The sequence below is a fragment of the Macaca thibetana genome, chromosome 2 (assembly GCF_024542745.1).
Source record: "Macaca thibetana thibetana isolate TM-01 chromosome 2, ASM2454274v1, whole genome shotgun sequence".
NCBI classification, from domain to species: Eukaryota; Metazoa; Chordata; class Mammalia; order Primates; family Cercopithecidae; genus Macaca; species Macaca thibetana.
In genome coordinates this window covers 167,477,457-167,501,170 of record NC_065579.1, presented here as the reverse complement: position 1 = coordinate 167,501,170, position 23,714 = coordinate 167,477,457, and the positions used below count along the sequence as shown (strand labels likewise).

Below are 23,714 nucleotides of genomic sequence, written 5' to 3'. Positions count from 1 at the left end.
CATTCTCTCAAACAAACTTTATTTAAGCAAGAATATAATAGGAGAAAAGTGATACCTACCTTCTTCTTCCATCATATTCAAAGCATTTTTCTTCATTATCAAATATTATAACTACAGGATTTGGATAGTCCCCTTTCGTAAGTCCTAGAAATTTTGCCTGTGCATTTTGCCCTCATGTTGGTTGAAAGCAACTGAATTCCTGCAGTTTATTAAAGCTTTTCTGGGTTGCTCAAAACATACTGACCACAATAATTTATACTGGATAATTTTACATCTAGTCCCTAGACATAAATTCAGGTAGTATATGTATACCTATGATTCTGCTGTTGTCCTTAGGGTTACACTGACTATGCCTTACCATGTAATTAGAAGGAATATGTTGAAAATAGAGTAATGAGCTCATTTCAAAGCTATGAGTCATTGGCATTAGTTATCCAATGAGTTTTGTAAGCAAAGTCATTTGTAGAAGGTATACAAATGTAGTTCTGTTCTATCTTATTTTTTCTACTTTTTACAGGGTCTTCCTAAAGTAGTGGATAGTCAGACAAATGCTCAAATAGCTAACTTTATAAATGCTAGTTTCCAATCTATTAATTAAAAAAAAAAAAGAACACTTACCAATGAATGTACTTAATTCAAAAATGGTTTCTACCAACATTATTCTCAACTCTCATGAACTCTGGTAAAATGTCCCATGTATGCTTCTTTGAAATTTTGCTGTCTCATTACTTACACCAAAATCAATCTTTAGAAAAACAAAAACAGAGGGACAGCATTGATGCTTGGTCTAGCAGTGTGGATAAGTATTTTAAAACTAGCAAATACTAAATTAAGAACCACACAACTAATAGTTCAAAATACTATTGTTATATGCACCTCATCTGCAGCTTGCCTAATGATTTTCCAAATATTGAAAACCAACGGGGTTAGTGAATTAATGGTCATTATAATACCCCTCAGCACTCCTATAAACCATGTGCCCAGCTTTACCATATTTTACACACCAAGCAAGAAAGTCAATTATTTGTGACTTCTCTTCCCAGTGAGATCGCACTTCCTCAAAGGCATAATCACTTTCTTTCCATTTCGCTTACCTTATAGTGCCTCATGCCTAGTTGGCTCTATGTGTTATTAATTGAAAACAGAAAACTAAAACAGAAACTAAGGTTGAATTGTGACTTGAAACAATGGATGGAAGTAACGTAAGTGTGGAACTCTCTTTAATCTGACCCCCTTAAATTATTCTACATGCAAACGAACAGTTTTTAAATAAGTCTCCTTAGATGCAAATCACTGTCAGGTTCCATATGGCCACCAAATAAAATATTTCTCAGGCATTGTTTAAAACATCACGAAGTAATACATTGGAAACAAGTTTTAGTCTCTGTTTCTAAGATGAGTACACAAAAAGATTTTTATCAAATCATTTGAGTTATTGGCCTCTTACAAATAAGAATAATGCATTGGAATTTGGGGACTCAGGGGAAAGGGCGGGGGTGGCAAGGGATAAAAATTACACATTGGGTACAGTGTATTCTGCTCGACTGATGGGTGTACCAAAATATCAGGAATCACCACTGAAGAGCTTACTCATGTAACCAAACCCCACCTATTCCACAAAAACCTATTGAAATAAAATATGAAAAATTAAAAAGAAACAGTCACGGGAATGGTTTTACACTGAACAAGCACTTTCAACAAAGACTTGGAGCTTTGAGTCCTTTTTGAGTCAAATAGCTTAGTATTTTAGGTTTTTGTTCTTTCTGGTAAATATGAATACTCTCCCTGAAAAGGGTAAGTTGTTTCGTTTCATATCTTGCATCAGTGTCTTCAGAGTTAAAAGCTGTTACTTCACCTTTTTACTGAGTGATAAGTCACTGGGGCTTTCACCGGTAGCTTTGTGCTTCAGTAAATACCTCTAAATATAATCTAGCACTACCATCAGCTTACCTAAAACAGCACCCCTTCTATATAATTTCTCACATCTTCAAAGGAAACAAAGATACAGAAACTGGAGGGTACAGTGCTCCAAAAGATAGACTTTCCTGCCAGGCTTCATCAAACATCGTGAATTCTATAGACTTTTCTGTATCAATAGCTTTGTAAAATAAAAATCCCTCCATAAATAGGATGATAGTGAAAAGCAGGCAGGTTCTGTGATTGCTCGGCATACAATTCATTAGATTCTTGCCTACATTTGTTCAGCATCATTTATAGCTGCAAGAAAATCCAACAGCACCTCCAACAGCAAAGATAGGAACAGTGAGCTCTGGAATTCATGTCATGTTTATTTTGATAAGAGAACTATATTCATTTCAGTGAAATTTTGACAAGAAGCAGCAGCAGTGATGAGTTCATTTCCTTGAATTCTCTTTGTCCAAACAGCCTAGGAACTTACCTTTTCACAGAAAGACATTTCCGTGACCATTTTATTAAATTTTAGCTAAGAAGCAATGCTTCCCATTTCTCATACATTCGGGAGGTCAGTTTACATAAAAGCAGCTACCCTGAGGACTCATTTTTATGATTCAGCTTTTACTATTGTTTCCAAGAGCTGACATTAGCATGCACATTTTGAAGTCATTTTAAGTATTGTCTGTTAATTAACATTTATTTTATTAATGTAAAATTTACTAAATCATTCCTTGTTAGATATTCAAAATTTTAATGTATTCAAATGACTATATAAGATGCACAGACAGCTCACATTTTAAGTGTTAGTAGCAGCTAATCTTTCAACAAAATTGCTTCAGTTCTCTAAAATTTGTTTAGAAAATTTCGCTTTAATGACATCAGATTTAGTATTGAATCTGAAAGATAATGTAAATAAAGAGAAAGAAAAATAAAACACAGGCTGCAGAGACAAGAGAAGATATTTTGACCATAAGTACACAATTTCTCAACCTGAACAAACTTCGAGTCATGCAATTTGATATAAGTTGCCCCCAAGAAGAAAAGCAGTGAACAACCAGTAAGTATTTTCAATAAGTGAAAAATCTGTGACGTAAAATTAGAAATGTCTCAACTACTGACTAGGGTTTCAATGTCCTCGTATATCAATCATTGCAAGAAAATGTTTCCAGTTAGTTTTGACAAGAAATGAGTGAATATGTTCATTTTGCTATTATAACATATCTACAGTCTGAGAAATTCTGAAGCTATAATTTGGAGTAATTATTTATATTATAACCCTCTCAAGTTTATAAAAGGATTTATACCAGGGTTATTTTAAATATAGTAAACCCTGCAATGCATTAAATATTGACTCAAAGATTATTTCCTGTTTTGTCATGGATCAGATACAAAGCTGATAAGAATGATTGATAATTTATCAAAAGTAAGATCTAGCAACTTGGAAAATAAGAAGTTGCAGTTCAATTTTCAATTTCATTTACAAATACTTTTCTCCCAGAGATTTATCTCTGTATAATGTGTTAGGATATACAGAATACAGAATACAATTAACTACTTAATTATACTCTGTATTTAGTAGTGTAGAAAAATTTTAGTGAACTTATTTTTATTATCTAACAATAAAGGAAATCTATGGGATATCTACTATGGGCCAGATACTAAATGGAAAGGACAGAAATACACAGGTGAATAAGACATGGACGGTATTGTTGTTGTAGTCACAGTTTAGTGGAAGAAATAGAAAAATGACTAGTAACTAAAGTACAATGTAAAAAGTGTTCTTTATATGGTGTTATGGAAGCACAGAACGGAGGAGGAGTCAGGGAAAAGTTGACGAAGAAAGGGTTTAGAGGTGGGTCTTAAAGGAAGAACAGGAGTTCAATAAGTAGAAAGAGGAGGAAGGTATCTCCATCAAAGAGAACAGCAAATGTAAAGGTGTAGTGATGTTCAAAAGCATGGCGTATGTAAAGAACAGGGAGGACTTAGGATACGACGTCCTAAACAATCTTGAAGTGCAAAAGAAACAAATTGGGAAGGGATATCAAAGGAAACCAGAGCTGGACAGAAGTTAAAGCAGCAAAGATAGATTTTATTCCAAAAGTATTGCAATAGGGAAAAAGTAACAGAATTGAGCTCCATTCTGAATACAACAAGAACAAATGGGGATTTACAGCCAAAGATCGTCCCGCAGGCATGTGGATAAAAAATTACAAAGAGAAAACATCAGGGGTAAAGGGGATTCTGGTTAAACCAGCTCACAAGGATTCTTGCAGAAGGCAAGACAAGGTGTTCAGGTATTGAGGGTAAGGAAATAGGAATTTGATCAGATATCAAGGGTGGGAAAGTCTTGATAAACTGACCCAGTAGGAACCTTACTAAAACTGAACTAAGGGCTGGGCACGGTGGCTCACACCTGTAATCCCAGCACTTTGTGGGGCCAAGGCAGGTGGATCACAAGGTCAGGAGTTCGAGACTAGCCTGGCCAATATGGTGGAACCCCGTCTCTACTAAAAATACAAAAATTAGCTAGGCGTGATGGTGGGTGCCTGTAGTCCCAGCTACTCAGGAGGCTGAGGCAGGAGAATTGCTTGAACCTGGGAGGTGGAGGTTGCAGTGAGCTGAGATCATGCCACTGCACTGCAACCTGGGCGACAGAGTGAGACTCCATCTCAAAAAAAAAAAAAAAAAACACCCCCAAAACAAACAAACAACAACAAAAAAACCTGAACTAAGTGACCCCAGGACAGAGTCCAAGGGTGAAGTCTAGTCAAAAAGAGGTCTCAGAGGAGCCTAACTAACTGGAGTCTTTGTCAGGGGGTTTAATAGGCTTTCCTGCTATACTAAAGGGTTTGTCCTTCATCATTTAACAACCAGGAGGCCAGGAAACCTTGGGAACAGAAAAAAATATATATAATATTTAGAAATTAAAAACATAGTCATTTACATTAAGAACTCAGTCAATAGGTTAAAAAAATAAGCGTTAAACCCAGCTGAAGACATAATTTCTTGCAAGATGGGTATGAAAAAATTGCCTAATATGCAGCCTAGAGAGGTAATGAGATAGAAAAATAATAAAAGGAGTTAAGAGACAAGGGGAACAAAATATGAAAATCCAATATACATCTAGACGGAATTGCAAAAAAGAAAATAGAAAGAAATATGGAGATGCAAACACCTGAAAAGTAATGTCTGGGAGAAGTGAGCTGCCATGCTGTGAGATGGCCTGTGGCAAAGAGCAATGGGATACCTCCAAGGGCTGAGAGTGGTCCCCATGGACAGTCAGCAAGGAAGCAGGGTCCTCAAGGCCTCCAGTTGCAGGGCTCTGAATGCTGGCAACTGTGTGAGTATAGCAGAGAATCCCAAGCTCCAGAAGGCATATATCCTGGCCAACACCTGGTGGGTAGCCTTGTGAGACCCTGAGCTGAAGGTCCAGCTAAGATGTGTCTGAATTCTGACCCATGGAATGTATGAGATAATAAATCAAAGGACTTATATCCATGAAAGGGAGAGCAAACTTTTCAGCTGTGGAAATAAGAGTGGTGCGATACCTGTGGAGATCTCCAAGCATAGATGGATGACCACGAGTGGAGATGTTGGAAAGAATTGAAGCTTTCCATGAAAAAACAGGACAATAACATACCTCTAGGAACACCTTGATGTGTCTCACCAAAGTCTATGCATCTGTTTGAAAGCTTTGCCATGAAAGGCAGGCCGAACTCACATAGGTTCAGCATAGCCTTCTTGGTCACATCTTGGAAAAAAAATGCCAGTGTTCAACAGGTTATCCCAAAAATTCTGGAACATGCTTAGTTGTTTATATCCTTTCCACCCTGAAAATATTCTAACCCCTCTGACAGATTTGTCAATGACTATCAGAATGAACTATTATGTATTGAACATCTACTAGAAGTTATGTTACATGATAGTTTTCTTTCACATTAAAAGTATGATTAGAGCCACATTTATTCATGGACATTCACCCCAGGATGTGCTGCATGTATCATGGTCAAGATACCCTAATACTCTTCTAGAAAAACAGTGCAGCTTACCCATGAAAATCAGCTTGACTAGGTAGCTAAATTATGCGCATGGTTTGTAAATTGACTCCACACGATGCTCACTTGAAGCCAATCTTGGATCCTGTCCTAATAACTATAGAAGCGGGCCAAGGAGAGCTTCCAATATCAGAAATTGGAGAAGTGTCAATCCACATCTGGGATCTTCAGTGGGGTGTAGGATATTATTATTCAATATTACTCATTTAGATTTGCTGGCAAACATGACACAAACAGAAGCTGCACACATAGCGATCTAGTTAAGGGCATGGGCTATTTTTCTAAAAGGAAGAACAGTTATTGTCTATTTCAACTGTAACTCCTTGACTAGTAGAAGACATTTTAAAAATACACTGCATAATCATAAGATATATATGATTATTTATAAAATCATGTAAGACACAATCACACAATAACAATCACCCATGCAACTACTTCCCCAGCTAAAGAAGAAGCTGACAATTTTTTTCTCCTCTGATATATAACTGTGAGAGTCTGAAAAGTGCCTTCAGGGAAGGTTATAAGAGTCTCCAAATAGAAATCCGTGTCAATTGAAAGGACAACACCTTGTGGAAACTACAGAACAAAATGTGACTGCACCGACTTGGACCCCATTTCTTTTTTTTATTTTTATATTTATTTTATTTTATTTTATTATCTTTTATTAAGACACAGTCTCACTCTGTCACCCAGGCTGGAATGCAGTGGCACAATCTCAACTCACTACAACTTCTGCCACTCAGGTTCAAGTGATTCTCGTGCTTCAGCCTCCTGAGTAGCTGAGACTACAGGCATTCGCCACCATGCCCAGCTAAATTTTTTGTATTTTTAGTAGAAATGGGGTTTCACCATATTGGCCAGGCTGGTCTCAAACTCCTAACCTCAAGTGATCTGCCGACTTCGGCCTCCCAAAGTGCTGTGATTACAGGTGGGAGCCACCATGCCTGGCCCCATTCCTCTTCTCTATGACAACCACCTATCTGCTCTAGTCCCCAATTCAGCTCATCTTTTAAATACCAAACTTCTGGCTACTCAACGGAAGAGCCCTCTTTGCCCTTGTGCCAATGTGGGCTACAGGTGCCTCTACTCATGCCAACCTAGCTTCCTCGTCTGTCTCATGGCAGAGCCCACAGACCCACTGTCCAGCCCCTTGGTGTGGTTTCTCCCCATTCCATTTCCATCTGATTTGCTAAGCTCAGCCGTGCCAGATTGCAGCAGTAACATCAAGAGTAATAGTGAAACACTGGAAAATTCCAGAAGAAATAAATCTTGGCTCCCAAATATTTAACATAGAGTGTCTCTGATGGGTATGTATTAGTTTACTATAGCTGCTATAACAAATTACTTCAAACTTGGTGAACTAAAATAACAGAAATTTATCCTATCACAGTTCTGAAACCCAGATGTACTAAATCAAAATGTCTACAGAGCCATGCTCCTTTTGAAGACTCCAAGGAAAGATCTGTTTCTTGCTTCTCCTAGTTTCTGGTGGATCCAGGCATTCCTTGACTTGTGGCCACATCACTCCCTGGTTATGTTATGTCTCCTCTTCTCCTCTTCTTCTCTTACAAAACTCCCTATGCCTCTCAGTTATAAGAATACATGTAATTGCATTTAGAGCCCACCCCATCTCCTGGATAAGATTTTCCTCTTCAGATTCTAACCATGTCATTGATGAACATCCACAAGACTCTAGCCAGAGCTTGCAGACACATATAAACTTAGAGAAAGCTACTGGATCTCCCTCCTGGAACCTCCCAAAAAGCTCTCCACAATCTGCTACTGGAAGATTATAACCAGCAAGTTAGTCCCAGAAGTAGTGCAATATCTTATAACATTCGATAGATCTGTTTTTCCAAGAGAATCTCATTTTACAAATACCTTTTCTGTCTGACTTGGCATTTAATGAGATAAAGATCAATCTTGGGCTTCTGCACTCAGAAAAAGAAGTCCATTTTAGTAGTGATAATCTAATAATAATAACTTATTATTATCATTGTTACTAAAATACTCATCTATTAATTCATTGTAGATACTTACTTTTTTAATGTTGATGTTAGAAAAAGCATTTAACCTCTGGATTCCAGTTTCCGCAGCGACTAAAACCATGGAACTAAATGCTACATTACAGGAAATAGGTGATAAACTAGTTCATGAAAAAAGACAAATGGTTGAAAAATATCCACAATTAATTTAAAAACAACTAAGTCTTGTATTAAAGAACATATATAAAGCATAATATTTTGAGATAACACGAAAACTAAGAAAACATCCTAAAAGTGCCCAAAGAAAAAAGACAGGTCATCTTCAAGCAAACAAAAACAGACTGTTAGAAAGCGGCTCATTAACAGTGGTAGAGGAAACAATGAATCTCAAGTGCTGAATTAAAATATTCAACCTAAAATTCAAGCTTAGCTAAATCATCATCCAGAAGCAAAGCAAAAGAAAAACATTTTTAGTTTTTTAAAAAATTACCACCACAAATGCTTATTAAAGAAATGATTAGAAGATAATTCAGAGAGAAGCTGAGAAATTTACGCTAATGAAGGAGGAGGATGCAAGAAATAATGATAAGCAGAGAAATCAGTACGCACAAGTAAATCTCATCAAGTATTGTCCAAAGCAGTGATCATAATCACTAACCTAAGAATAAAGAGCAGGAACAAACAAAATATTAAAAAGTGACAATTCATGTATTGCTATGTGCTAGAAATTCTTTCAAGTGCTTTAGGGAATGTGAGAAAGAGAGAGAGAGAAACGTAGTCTCATGGTTTTGAAAAGATGCAGGACACGCTACCCCAAATGTTTTAATTTGAGAAAACTGCAGAAGCAGAAAGGTCTCTTTGACCTTCCTCCACCCTTCCTCTCTGAGGCAAGTCATGAAATCTGGGAAGATTTTTCTGACCCTCCACTGAAGCAAGTTATAAGACCTCAAGTGAGAGGGACCCTCTCTATACCTAAAGGAAAGGGACATTCTTATTGCTGAAGGCAAAGCATTACAGAGAAGAATCTGAACAATTAGGCCTCGTATTATACATATATAATAAATATATATACACACACACACAACTGTATATAAAGCCTAATAGATATAAACTCTATATAGTTTATATATATACATTCTATATAGATATATAAGCTATATATATAAACTATATAGCTGGTCTCGAGCTATAGTTTATATATATTAGGCTTTATATACAGTTGTGTGTGTACATATATATATTATATATGTATAATATGAGGCCTAATTGTTCAGATTCTATATAGTTTATATATATAAAATATACTGTCTCTATATGTATTATATATAATATACTCTATATATGTATTATATATAATATATATAATATATATACAAACTATATAAACTACATAGAGTTTATATAACTATATATATAGTTACTACTAATATCCTCACTTATAGATGGTGAAACCAGGCCAAAAAATGACTAAATAACTTGTTTAAGAAATATCCTCACTTATAGATGGTGAAACTAGGCCAAGAATGACTAAATAACTTGTTTAAGAAATTGCAGCTGGCAAATAGTAGACCCAGGATTTGAACGTATACTCCTGACCAGTAGTACCCTGCCCTGCTACTCTGAGTTAGTAATGTAGAAGACACATCTAAGAAAATTAACCCAAAAAAGTAGGCAATAATGACATGTAATATCAAGAAAAGTTACTGGAGTTAAAGTTTTTTTATCCTCCTGTATCACTTTGGGAGAGATTAGAGATCCTGATTAAAGCTGAGCTTTACTTAGATAAACAGGCAAAACAAACAAGATCTTTTCCATGTTGCTGACAGAAAGTGGTGTGGCATTGTTGAGAAAATTTGAAAACACACATACTCTATGACCCAACACTTCTGACCATAGATATGTGTGAGAAACCCCTGCCAATGTGAACCAGGAGATGTATATCCTAGGAAATAAGGTACATAATCGAGTACAACTGTAAAAATTAAAACTGTCTACTGAAAGGAGAATGGAGTCAAAGTTTTGGTATATCCAAATAATGCAATATTATACAGCTGTGAAAATAAATAAACTATAACTACCCATAATAATCTAGATAAAATGCAGTTCATTAATATTAATATTAAGTGAATAAGAAGTTTTATGAGACTGATATCATTTTGTTGAATTTAAAAACAATTACAATTAAATAATTTCTTATTTAGGCTGATAGATTTAGGGTAAAACCACTAAAGAAAATTCAAAGAAAGACACAATTAAGATAAGATAATATAATTTTAGGCCGGGTGCGGTGGCTCAAGCCTGTAATCCCAGCACTTTGGGAGGCCGAGACGGGCGGATCACAAGGTCAGGAGATCGAGACCATCCTGGCTAATCTGGTGAAACCCCGTCTCTACTAAAAAATACAAAAAACTAGCCGGGCGAGGTGGCGGGCGCCTGTAGACCCAGCTGCTCCGAAGGCTGAGGCAAGAGAATGGCGTGAACCCGGGAGGCGGAGCTTGCAGTGAGCTGAGATCCGGCCACTGCACTCCAGTCTGGGCGACACAGGGAGACTCTGTCTCAACAACAACAACAACAACAACAACAACAACAAAAAGATAATGTTATTTTAAAAAGGAGCACACAAGTCGATGAAAGCTGTCAATTTTTTTGTCTTCAGTTGTCTAGTGGATTCATCTTCATTAAGGAACAAATCAACTGTACCATGCAAGTATAAATGATAACTGTGTCTGTCACTAATCAAGGACTATGATTTCCTGAAATTGTAGAGAAGGAAATACACATTTCTGGAGGGCGGAGCAAGATGGCCGAATAGGAACAGCTCCAGTCTCCAACTCCCAGTGCGAGCGACACAGAAGACCGGTGATTTCTGCATTTTCAACTGAGGTACTGGGTTTATCTCACTGGGGAGTGCCGGACGATCGGTGCTGGTCAGCTGCTGCAGCCCGACCAGCGAGAGCTGAAGCAGGGCGAGGCATCGCCTCACCTGGGAAGCGCAAGGGGGAAGGGAATCCCTTTTCCTAGCCAGGGGAACTGAGACACACAACACCTGGAAAATCGGGTAACTCCCACCCCAATACTGCGCTTTAAGCAAACAGGCACACCAGGAGATCATATCCCACACCTGGCCGGGAGGGTCCCACACCCACGGAGCCTCCCTCATTGCTAGCACAGCAGTCTGTGATCTACCGGCAAGGCAGCAGTGAGGCTGGGGGAGGGGCGCCCGCCATTGCTGAGGCTTAAGTAGGTAAACAAAGCTGCTGGAAAGCTCGAACTGGGTGGAGCTCACAGCAGCTCAAGGAAACCTGCCTGTCTCTGTAGACTCCACCTCTGGGGACAGGGCAATAACAAACACAGCCGAAACCTCTGCAGACGCAAACGACTCTGTCTGACAGCTTTGAAGAGAGCAGTGGATCTCCCAACACGGAGGTTGAGATCTGAGAAGGGACAGACTCCCTGCTCAAGTGGGTCCCTGACCCCTGAGTAGCCTAACTGGGAGACATCCCCCACTAGGGGCAGTCTGACACCCCACACCACACAGGGTGGAGTACACCCCTGAGAGGAAGCTTCCAAAGCAAGAATCAGACAGGTACACTCGCTGTTCAGAAATATTCTATCTTCTGCAGCCTCTGCTGCTGATACCCAGGCAAACAGGGTCTGGAGTGGACCTCAAGCAATCTCCAACAGACCTACAGCTGAGGGTCTTGACTGTTAGAAGGAAAACTATCAAACAGGAAGGACACCTACACCAAAACCCCATCAGTACATCACCATCATCAAAGACCAGAGGCAGATAAAACCACAAAGATGGGGAAAAAGCAGGGCAGAAAAGCTGGAAATTCAAAAAATAAGAGCGCATCTCCCCCGGCAAAGGAGCGCAGCTCATCGCCAGCAACGGATCAAAGCTGGACGAAGAATGACTTTGACGAGATGAGAGAAGAAGGCTTCAGTCCATCAAATTTCTCAGAGCTAAAGGAGGAATTACGTACCCAGCGCAAAGAAACTAAAAATCTTGAAAAAAAAGTGGAAGAATTGATGGCTAGAGTAATTAATGCAGAGAAGGTCATAAACGAAATGAAAGAGATGAAAACCATGACACGAGAAATACGTGACAAATGCACAAGCTTCAGTAACCGACTCGATCAACTGGAAGAAAGAGTATCTGCGATTGAGGATCAAATGAATGAAATGAAGCGAGAAGAGAAACCAAAAGAAAAAAGAAGAAAAATAAATGAACAAAGCCTGCAAGAAGTATGGGATTATGTAAAAAGACCAAATCTACGTCTGATTGGGGTGCCTGAAAGTGAGGGGGAAAATGGAACCAAGTTGGAAAACACTCTTCAGGATATCATCCAGGAGAACTTCCCCAACCTAGTAGGGCAGGCCAACATTCAAATCCAGGAAATACAGAGAACGCCACAAAGATACTCCTCGAGAAGAGCAACTCCAAGACACATAATTGCCAGATTCACCAAAGTTGAAATGAAGGAAAAAATCTTAACGGCAGCCAGAGAGAAAGGTCGGGTTACCCACAAAGGGAAACCCATCAGACTAACAGCAGATCTCTCGGCAGAAACTCTCCAAGCCAGAAGAGAGTGGGGCCCAATATTCAACATTCTTAAAGAAAAGAATTTTAAACCCAGAATTTCATATCCAGCCAAACTAAGTTTCATAAGTGAAGGAGAAATAAAATCCTTTACAGATAAGCAAATGCTTAGAGATTTTGTAACCACTAGGCCTGCCTTACAAGAGACCCTGAAGGAAGCACTAAACATGCAAAGGAACAACCGGTACCAGCCATTGCAAAAACATGCCAAAATGTAAAGACCATCGAGGCTAGGAAGAAACTGCATCAACTAACGAGCAAAATAACCAGTTAATATCATAATGGCAGGATCAAGTTCACACATAACAATCTTAACCTTAAATGTAAATGGACTAAATGCTCCAATTAAAAGACACAGACTGGCAAACTGGATAAAGAGTCAAGACCCATCAGTCTGCTGTATTCAGGAGACCCATCTCACACGCAGAGACATACATAGGCTCAAAATAAAGGGATGGAGGAAGATTTACCAAGCAAATGGAGAACAAAAAAAAAGCGGGGGTTGCAATACTAGTCTCTGATAAAACAGACTTTAAACCATCAAAGATCAAAAGAGACAAAGAAGGCCATTACATAATGGTAAAGGGATCAATTCAACAGGAAGAGCTAACTATCCTAAATATATATGCACCCAATACAGGAGCACCCAGATTCATCAAGCAAGTCCTTAGAGACTTACAAAGAGACTTAGACTCCCATACAATAATAATGGGAGACTTCAACACTCCACTGTCAACGTTGATTAGACAGATCAACGAGACAGAAAGTTAACAAGGATATCCAGGAATTGAACTCATCTCTGCAGGAAGCAGACCTAATAGACATCTATAGAACTCTCCACCCCAAATCAACAGAATATACATTCTTCTCAGCACCACATCGTACTTACTCCAAAATCGACCACGTAATTGGAAGTAAAGCACTCCTCAGCAAATGTACAAGAACAGAAATTATAACAAACTGTCTCTCAGACCACAGTGCAATCAAACTAGAACTCAGGACTAAGAAACTCAATCAAAACCGCTCAACTACATGGAAACTGAACAACCTGCTCCTGAATGACTACTGGGTACATAATGAAATGAAGGCAGAAATAAAGATGTTCTTTGAAACCAATGAGAACAAAGATACAACATACCACAATCTCTGGGACACATTTAAAGCAGTGTGTAGAGGGAAATTTATAGCACTAAATGCCCACAAGAGAGAAAGCAGGAAAGATCTAAAATTGACACTCTAACATCACAATTAAAAGAACTAGAGAAGCAAGAGCAAACACATTCAAAAGCTAGCAGAAGGCAAGAAATAACTAAGATCAGAGCAGAACTGAAGGAGATAGAGACACAAAAAACTCTCCAAAAAATCAATGAATCCAGGAGTTGGTTTTTTGAAAAGATCAACAAAATTGACAGACCACTAGCCAGACTAATAAAGAAGAAAAGAGAGAAGAATCAAATCGACACAATTAAAAATGATAAAGGGGATATCACCACCGACCCCACAGAAATACAAACTACCATCAGAGAATACTATAAACACCTCTACGCAAATAAACTGGAAAATCTAGAAGAAATGGATAATTTCCTGGACACTTACACTCTTCCAAGACTAAACCAGGAAGAAGTTGAATCCCTGAATAGACCAATAGCAGGCTCTGAAATTGAGGCAATAATTAATAGCCTACCAACCAAAAAAAGTCCAGGACCAGATGGATTCACAGCTGAATTCTACCAGAGGTACAAGGAGGAGTTGGTACCATTCCTTCTGAAACTATTCCAATCAATAGAAAAAGAGGGAATCCTCCCTAACTCATTTTATGAGGCCAACATCATCCTGATACCAAAGCCTGGCAGAGACACAACAAAAAAAGAGAATTTTAGACCAATATCCCTGATGAACATCGATGCAAAAATCCTCAATAAAATACTGGCAAACCGGATTCAGCAACACATCAAAAAGCTTATCCACCATGATCAAGTGGGCTTCATCCCTGGGATGCAAGGCTGGTTCAACATTCGCAAATCAATAAACATAATCCAGCATATAAACAGAACCAAAGACAAGAACCACATGATTATCTCAATAGATGCAGAAAAGGCTTTTGACAAAATTCAACAGCCCTTCATGCTAAAAACGCTCAATAAATTCGGTATTGATGGAACGTACCTCAAAATCATAAGAGCTATTTATGACAAACCCACAGCCAATATCATACTGAATGGGCAAAAACTGGAAAAATTCCCTTTGAAAACTGGCACAAGACAGGGATGCCCTCTCTCACCACTCCTATTCAACATAGTGTTGGAAGTTCTGGCTAGGGCAATTAGGCAAGAGAAAGAAATCAAGGGTATTCAATTAGGAAAAGAAGAAGTCAAACTGTCCCTGTTTGCAGATGACATGATTGTATATTTAGAAAACCCCATTGTCTCAGCCCAAAATCTCCTTAAGCTGATAAGCAACTTCAGCAAAGTCTCAGGATACAAAATTAATGTGCAAAAATCACAAGCATTCTTATACACCAGTAACAGACAAACAGAGAGCCAAATCAGGAATGAACTTCCATTCACAATTGCTTCAAAGAGAATAAAATACCTAGGAATCCAACTTACAAGGGATGTAAAAGACCTCTTCAAGGAGAACTACAAACCACTGCTCAGTGAAATAAAAGAGGACACAAACAAATGGAAGAACATACCATGCTCATGGATAGGAAGAATCAATATTGTGAAAATGGCCATACGTCCCAAGGTAATTTATAGATTCAATGCCATCCCCATCAAGCTACCAATGAGTTTCTTCACAGAATTGGAAAAAACTGCTTTAAAGTTCATATGGAACCAAAAAAGAGCCCGCATCTCCAAGACAATCCTAAGTCAAAAGAACAAAGCTGGAGGCATCACGCTACCTGACTTCAAACTATACTACAAGGCTACAGTAACCAAAACAGCATGGTACTGGTACCAAAACAGAGATATAGACCAATGGAACAGAACAGAGTCCTCAGAAATAATACCACACATCTACAGCCATCTGATCTTTGACAAACCTGAGAGAAACAAGAAATGGGGAAAGGATTCCCTATTTAATAAATGGTGCTGGGAAAATTGGCTAGCCATAAGTAGAAAGCTGAAACTGGATCCTTTCCTTACTCCTTATACGAAAATTAATTCAAGATGGATTAGAGACTTAAATGTTAGACCTAATACCATAAAAATCCTAGAGGAAAACCTAGGTAGTACCATTCGGGACATAGGCATGGGCAAAGACTTCATGTCTAAAACACCAAAAGCAACGGCAGCAAAAGCCAAAATTGACAAATGGGATCTCATTAAACTAAAGAGCTTCTGCACAGCAAAAGAAACTACCATCAGAGTGAACAGGCAACCTACAGAATGGGAGAAAATTTTTGCAATCTACTCATCTGACAAAGGGCTAATATCCAGAACCTACAAAGAACTCAAACAAATTTACAAGAAAAAAACAAACAACCCCATCAAAAAGTGGGCAAAGGATATGAACAGACATTTCTCAAAGGAAGACATTCATACAGCCAACAGACACATGAAAAAATGCTCATCATCACTGGCCATCGGAGAAATGCAAATCAAAACCACAATGAGATACCATCTCACGCCAGTTAGAATGGCGATCATTAAAAAGTCAGGAAACAACAGGTGCTGGAGAGGATGTGGAGAAATAGGAACACTTTTACACTGTTGGTGGGATTGTAAACTAGTTCAACCATTATGGAAAACAGTATGGCGATTCCTCAAGGATCTAGAACTAGATGTACCATATGACCCAGCCATCCCATTACTGGGTATATACCCAAAGGATTATAAATTATGCTGCTATAAAGACACATGCACACGTATGTTTATTGCAGCACTATTCACAATAGCAAAGACTTGGAATCAACCCAAATGTCCATCAGTGACAGATTGGATTAAGAAAATGTGGCACATATACACCATGGAATACTATGCAGCCATAAAAAAGGATGAGTTTGCGTCCTTTGTAGGGACATGGATGCAGCTGGAAACCATCATTCTTAGCAAACTATCACAAGAACAGAAAACCAAACACCGCATGTTCTCACTCATAGGTGGGAACTGAACAATAAGATCACTTGGACTCAGGAAGGGGAACATCACACACAGGGGCCTATCATCGGGAGGGGGGAGGGGGGAGGGATTGCATTGGGAGTTATACCTGATGTAAATGATGAGTTGATGGGTGCAGCACACCAACATGGCACAAGTATACATATGTAACAAACCTGCACGTTGTGCACATGTACCCTACAACTTAAAATATAATAATAATAAATAAATTTAAAAAAAAAAAAAAGAGAAGGAAGTACATATTTTTCTCATTCATCCTATGTTCCTAGCAGAGGCTCCTATAACAAGACGGATTAACAAGAGAAGAGCATACAGATTTATTTAATGTAAGTTTTACAAAGTATGGGAGCCTTCATAAGGAAATGAAGGCCTGAAGAAACAGTTGAACCTAAGTGTTTTGTATAGTAGGTTTAATTAGTCATGGAAAAATAGGATAGATCAAAAAGGGTACGTGCTAATGGTACTAAATAGCAAGAAACTTAGCGAGGTCTGTTTGTTCAGATTCTTCTCTGTGATGCTTTGTCTTCTGACATAAAGATGTTCTTTTCCTCCAGGTATAGAGCGCGGCCCTCTCACCTCAGGGTCTTATGGCCTGCTTCAGTGGAAGGTCAGAAAATCCTTCGGAGGTTTCCTGACTTGCTTCAGGGCAGAAGGGTAGGGGAAGGTCAGAGAGACCTTTCTGCTTCTACAGTTTTCTCAGTTTAAAATATGTTGGGGTAGTGTGTCCTGCACCTCATCAAAACCATGAAACTACATTTTTTTCTCCCTGGGAAATGTAGAAAGATGACAAGCCAAGAGTAGTGAGGAAAGAGAGAAACGCTCTCATATTGTTTTATATTGTTTTATACTCAGTACCTGTTTTAAGAAAAAACAAGGTAGTGAAACCAAAGACAGGCAGCCCAGCGCCAGGCCCAAAACTGGGCCTGGGCCTGCCTGGCCTAAACGTAGTAGTTAAAAATCAACTCATGACTTAGAAACCAGCGTTATCCATAGATTCCCGGCACTGGATAAAAGAACATCGTGAAACTCCCTGCTCTGTTCTGTTTCACTCTGACCACCGGTGCATGCAGCCCCTGATTCATACCCCCTGATCGCTCAAATCAATCACGACCCTTTCATGTGAAATCTTTACTGTTGTGAGCCCTTAAAATGGAAAGAAATTATGCACTTGGGGAGCTCGGATTTTAAGGCAGTAACTTGCCGATGCTCCCAGCTGAATAAAGCCCTTCCTTCTACAACTCGGTGTCTGAGAGGTTTTGTCTGCGGCTCGTCCTGCTACAGTAGGTGCCATTTGTGTGGGGAAGACCCATAAACAGAATCAGAGAAGTCAGAAATGAAATAATACTGTAGCTGGGTATTATTATTTATTTATTTTTAAATTAATGATGATGATGATGATGATGATTTTCGAGACAGAGTCTCACTCTGTCACCCAGGCTGGAGTGCAGTGGCATGATCTCAGTTCACTGAAACCTCCACTTCCTGGGTTCAAGCAATTCTCCCGCCTCAGCTTCCCAGGCAGCTGGGATTACAAGTGTACCCCACCACACCCGGCTAATTTTTGTATTTTTAGTAGAGATGGGGCTTCACCATGTTAGCCAAGCTGGTCTTGAACTCCTGACCTCAAGCGATCTGCCCACCTTGGCATTCCAAAGTGCTAGAATTACAGGCATGAGCCACTGCACCTGGCTGGGAGCTGGGTATTAAATAACAAATTTCCTCTTTATTCCTGCAAGTCACTTTAGCAAGCACTGGTAGAAGAAAAATGAGTTTCCTGGATTCAGTTTTCAATTCTGCTATCAAATCATTCTGTGAGCACATGGAAATAAAGGGATAATTATACTTCACAGTTGCGTAGTGTCTTTCAGGCATGTACATTAACTCATAATTCTCATAATATACCTGTGAAATTACAGTGTAGTCATAGATCTTACCACTAAGTACCTAAAATATAATCAATAAAACTTAGCCAGTATTATTATATTGATGTCACTCAGTGTATTTAAGTGTAAGGAAGTTACCACGCTACAATTCACTAGAGCATTGGTTCTCAAATATTATTTAGTTTAAGAATTAAACAAGGGTCTTGTTAAAATGCAGAATCCCAAGACTCATCACTGATTATTCTGATTCCTCTCTTCTGGGATTAGGTAGAGAAATTTACAACTGTAAAAACCTACCCAAACAATTCTAATGCAAATGGTCTTCAGTCAATACTATTAAAAAATACTATTTAAGAGGACCAAAGGAAATACCAAACAATAAACCAAAGAATTTTATGTAACCTCATGTAAGTGCTAATCTAAGATGTGCAAGCCAAGTTCTAGGCATCTCCCACCCATAACATTATGACCTGCTATTGACCTGAGAAAATATGGATGGACCTACCACAGGATCCAGCTCCAAATTTTCAAACTTAATCCTGAAGCTCACCCAGAGGCTTTGTTCTCTTTGGGGCAAGTTCTGAGGGATCCGTACTAGGACTCCAATTCATTCAACACTGATGACTCGACCCCTTTTCCAAAGAATTTCAAATATGAATACAGAAGATAAACTTGTAAGCAAGCATTCAAATCAAATCAGTCATGAAAAATGTTACAACAGCAGTAAAGTCGAAGATTAATTGGGACATGTCTAATTTCACCTTTTGATAAATAAGATTTCACAGAGAAGGCAAACCGTGAGCAAGATTCATAAGTAAATGGCAACTTTAATCTTCTAAAGTAGAAGAAAAAGAAAAGTGAAATGAGGGCAGGTGGGCTACAGGACACCCAATGCAAAGGCCTCAGTACGGCAAAGACCCACAGGTGAGAAACTAGTGCGTGCTAGACCCACTCACAAAACCCAACACTTAACTTAGACCGCTAAGATCACGCCATGTTAAGGAAAGAACTGGGCACACCTCTGGAGAGGTACCACTCCCCTAGGACTTCGCACAATTGGGCATAACTTTCCAGTTTGTTCAAAAATATCTATAAACTAAAATCAAAATTCATGTCCATCATTTTCATTATCATCTCACAAAAGAGTTATCTGCTACTTGTGCTAACCTGTTTTCCCTCTTTTTACTGTAGTTGTGTGTATTTTTTTTTTTTTAATGGTTTGGGGGAATAGTACTACCTTATTACCACATGGTTAATTTGATATAACTTTTGATACTGACAAAATACAGGAGAGGGTAAAGCGAACCTCCACATGCACTATCAAATTAATTCTGCCCGTTTTCTCCTAATGTACAAGACCCACATCCCCCGCCGACCTCTTTATCTTTAAAGTGATTACGGAGTCTAATGCGGCTCAGAGAAAGCTTCTTCTGGAGTCTGCGTCCACACCCTGTCTTCTCTTTGCGTTCTCCCACTTCTCCTCTGGGGACCCACCCGAGGAAGCCGGGGCAGTCCGTCTTGGGCCTTGCACATAGAAAAAGACACCACAAATGCAAGCTGTAGTATGATTCTGAACTTTACTCCTTTTTTCTTGAAAGTGTTTTAGAAGGAGAGAAGCAAGATTCCTAGGATTATATTTGATACGGTAGGAGAAATACATTTCACATAGTTGAGAACACTAATCTCTTTTTAGTATCTCAAATTTAGGTGACATTGTTATCAATCTCCTAAAATTATTTGCTTCTTGCCTTTTAAAGCCTGAAGTAAGAGTTCCTAAGGGTTATGTAAGTTATTTCTTAAATAGCGTGTTCCTGTATAATTCTTAATAGTGTTCCCTTTCAAATCCCAAAAGTGTTTCAATGTGGATGATAAATTATACAGCAATTCTAAGTATAAATGGTAACAGTAACAGCTACTATTCCTTGAGTACCTATGTACAGGGGACTATTATAAGAGTTTTGTATGTATTAAGTTCTCCCTTTTTACATCCAACAGTTTATGTAGATACTAATATTCTCACTTTACATATGAAAAAACTGAGCCACTGAGAGGTTGAGTGACTTTCCCAAGACTATACAGCTAACAAGTAGAGGAGCCTGGATTTCATCCCAGTAGTAAGGCTCTAAAGCTCATACTTCTAAACTACTAATACTTCCTTTCAGCTGTAAGGTGTGTACCCAATAGTGTTCATTAACTAGGGAGACATATTATTTTCTCCATTTTACAAATAAGAGCATTGAGAGAGAAATTTGGTTGCTACTTTTAGGCCAGTCTGACTTTAGAATCTGTGTTCTTGATCTCTACTCTGTATTCCTCCCTGAAATAGTTCAGAAATTATAGCTCCTGAAATATTTCAGGAGCCCTTGGAAACTAGAATTTTTGGGAGATTGCACATCAGACATCAGCAGAACTTTTTTTTCACTCTTAGGATGAGTACTGAAATATCATAATGGAAGCTTCACCCTTCTGTAAGAGAGCAAACACAGTCTTGCATTTTTAACAGTTACGATTTCTCGGGTTCATTGAGAAAATATAATGCTTGGTGTTAAAAGATGCGGGTTAAATTTGGACCTTAGGCAAGTTTTTTATTTTAGACCCTTTGTCTTCTCAGATATGAAAACAGAGGCAAAGCTAGGGAAATGATACAGTCACTACAGCATTATTAAAGTCTATGAATATTTTGTGGGTTTTGTCTCTAAGAATATTAGGTTTGTCAACTAATTCATCAATATCTCAACCCAGGAACCTGGGAGCAATAGCAAGAGGAGTTAAGCTTTTTCTGCTACACTTGGTCTCTAATATGCAAACCTTCTATAGTCACACCTGGAGCTGCCATGTGCAGAACACAGCAGTTGACCATCAACTGTATTTTGTGATCCATTAAGTTTACCAACCAGAGATGCAAAATATTCACACATTCCTTCAGAGTTCTGCTTGCCTACTAACACCTCATCTTCTGCATGTTGTGAGACTAGTCATATTCAGTCAATTAATATTCAGCCAATTAGGCTAAGGAAGGTTTACTCAAACAGCTGTTGTTTAACATCTTTTCTATACTTCTCACTCTATTCCCTGCAGGGAAGAACAAACAAAAAACCAATTTCAGTGTATATAAGAAAATAAAGGCCAGGCGGTGGCTTATGCCTGCAATCCCGACACTTTGGGAGGCTGAGGTGGGCAGATCACAAGGTCAGGAGATCGAGACCAGCCTGGCCAATATGGTGAAACCCAGTCTCTATTAAAAATACAAAAATTAGCCAGGTGTGGTGGGGGGTGCCCATAGTCCCAGCTACTCGGGAGGCTGAGGCAGGAGAAACGCTTGAACCGGGAAGGTGGAGGTTGCAGTGAGCCAAGATCTTGCCACTACACTCCAGCCTGAGCTACAGAGAGAGACTCCATCTCAAGATAAATAAATAAATAAAATAAAGAAGAAAATAAGGAGTCATGCAGGCTGTGGGAACACAAGGAAACACACAGACACATTGTGGCTCCCCCATTAACCCCTTAAGTGATTACCAGTTTCACTGTAGAAATACAGAGCCCCCACACAACTCCCTATGCATCCTCTCCCCAAGACAAACTTGGAAGGAAAATTCTGTTTTGTTGCGATTTTTTTTTTTCAATTGGCAGTTAGCTTTCAATTTTAAAAACATCTTCTGGCTACTTGTAGCCATCTCTAGAAATGACAATATCAATTTAATTTTATAATACACAGCTTCCTTATGACTAGAAAAGCAAACCAATCAATTAAGAAGCAGTGGAGAACAGAAAAAAAAAAAAACAAGAAAAGAAAAGAGGAAAGGTTTCTCTCTGCTTTAGGTCTAGTTCCAATTATAATTCAATCATTATTCTCATTTTTAAAAAATTCACTAAATATAAATCACCAGATTAAAGCTAGAATATGTTTATATTGCCACTACAAAGAAAAAGAGGAAGGAAGGAAGGAAAGAAGGAAGGAAACAAGAACAAACAAAGTAAGAGAGAGACAAAAAGAAAGAAAGAAGAACGAAAAGAAAGATTTATGTAAACTTCAAAGTGTTCAAAAATTTGAATGGAAGCAAATATATGGAAAAATACCACATGCTCATGGATTACTATTGTTAAAGGGTTCATGGTACCCAAAGAGACACCAAATTCAATGCAATCCTTATCAAAATTCTAGTGGAAGTTCTAAGTTCTTTGAGAAATCTCCAAATTGCTTCCCACAGTGACTGAACTAATTTACATTCCCATGGGCAGTGTATAAGCATTCCCTTTTCTTCACAACCTCACCAGTATCTGTTATTTTTTGACTTTTTATAATAGCCATTCTGACTGCTGTGAGATGATAAATCATTGTGGTTTTGGTTTGCAGTTCTCAGATGATGAGTGATGCTGAGTATTTTTTTCATATGCTTGTTGGCTGCATATATGTCTTCTTTTGAGAGGTGTCTGTTCATGTTCTTTGTCTATTTTTTGATTATTCTAAGAAAATTTTGGTGGGGGTTTGTTTTTTCTTGCAGAGTTAAGTTCCTTATAGATGCTGGATATTAGACCTTTATCAGATGCATAGTTTGCAAACACATTTTCCCATTCTGCAAGTTGTCTGTTTACTCTGTTGATTGTTTCTTTTGCTGTGCAGAAGCTGTTTAATTATGTTCTCCTTGTCAATTTTTTTTTATGTTGCAATTGCTTTTGGAGTCTTTATCATGAAATCTTTGCCAGAGCCTATATCCAAAATGACATTTCCTAGGTTTCCTAGGGTTTTCACAGTTTTAGGTTTTACATTTAAGTCTTTCACCCATCTTGAGTGAGTTTTTGTATATGGTGAAAGGAAAGGGTCCAATTTCATTCTTCTGCATAGGGCTAGCCAGTCTTCTTAGCATCACTTATCCTTGATGCTTTTGTTCTCTCTCTCTCATTCTTTTTTCTTTTCTTCCGTCCTTCCTTTTTCCTCTCCTTCCTTCCTTTTCTTCTTCCTCTTCCTAATGGCAATAAAAAAAATTAGAGATTTAGTCTGGTATTGAATAGGCAGTTCTTTCCCTGTTGCTTGTTACTATTGAATTTATTGGCCCAGTAATCCCATTACTGGGTATATACCCAAAGGGATATAAATCATTCTGCCATAAAGACACATGCATACGTATGTTCATCACAGCACTAGCAAAGAC

At 38.5% G+C, this 23,714-nt stretch overlaps 1 long non-coding RNA gene across 1 annotated transcript in view; it reads right to left on the bottom strand.

The window, feature by feature from the left end:
* Nucleotides 1–22,237: 22,237 nt before the first annotated feature.
* The window catches only part of LOC126949279 (uncharacterized), a 46,448-nt gene continuing 44,971 nt past the window's right edge, over nucleotides 22,238–23,714 (bottom strand). The window contains exon 5 of the long non-coding RNA XR_007723649.1: nucleotides 22,238–23,528. This is a non-coding gene — a long non-coding RNA (uncharacterized LOC126949279). The remainder of the gene's footprint in view (nucleotides 23,529–23,714) is intronic.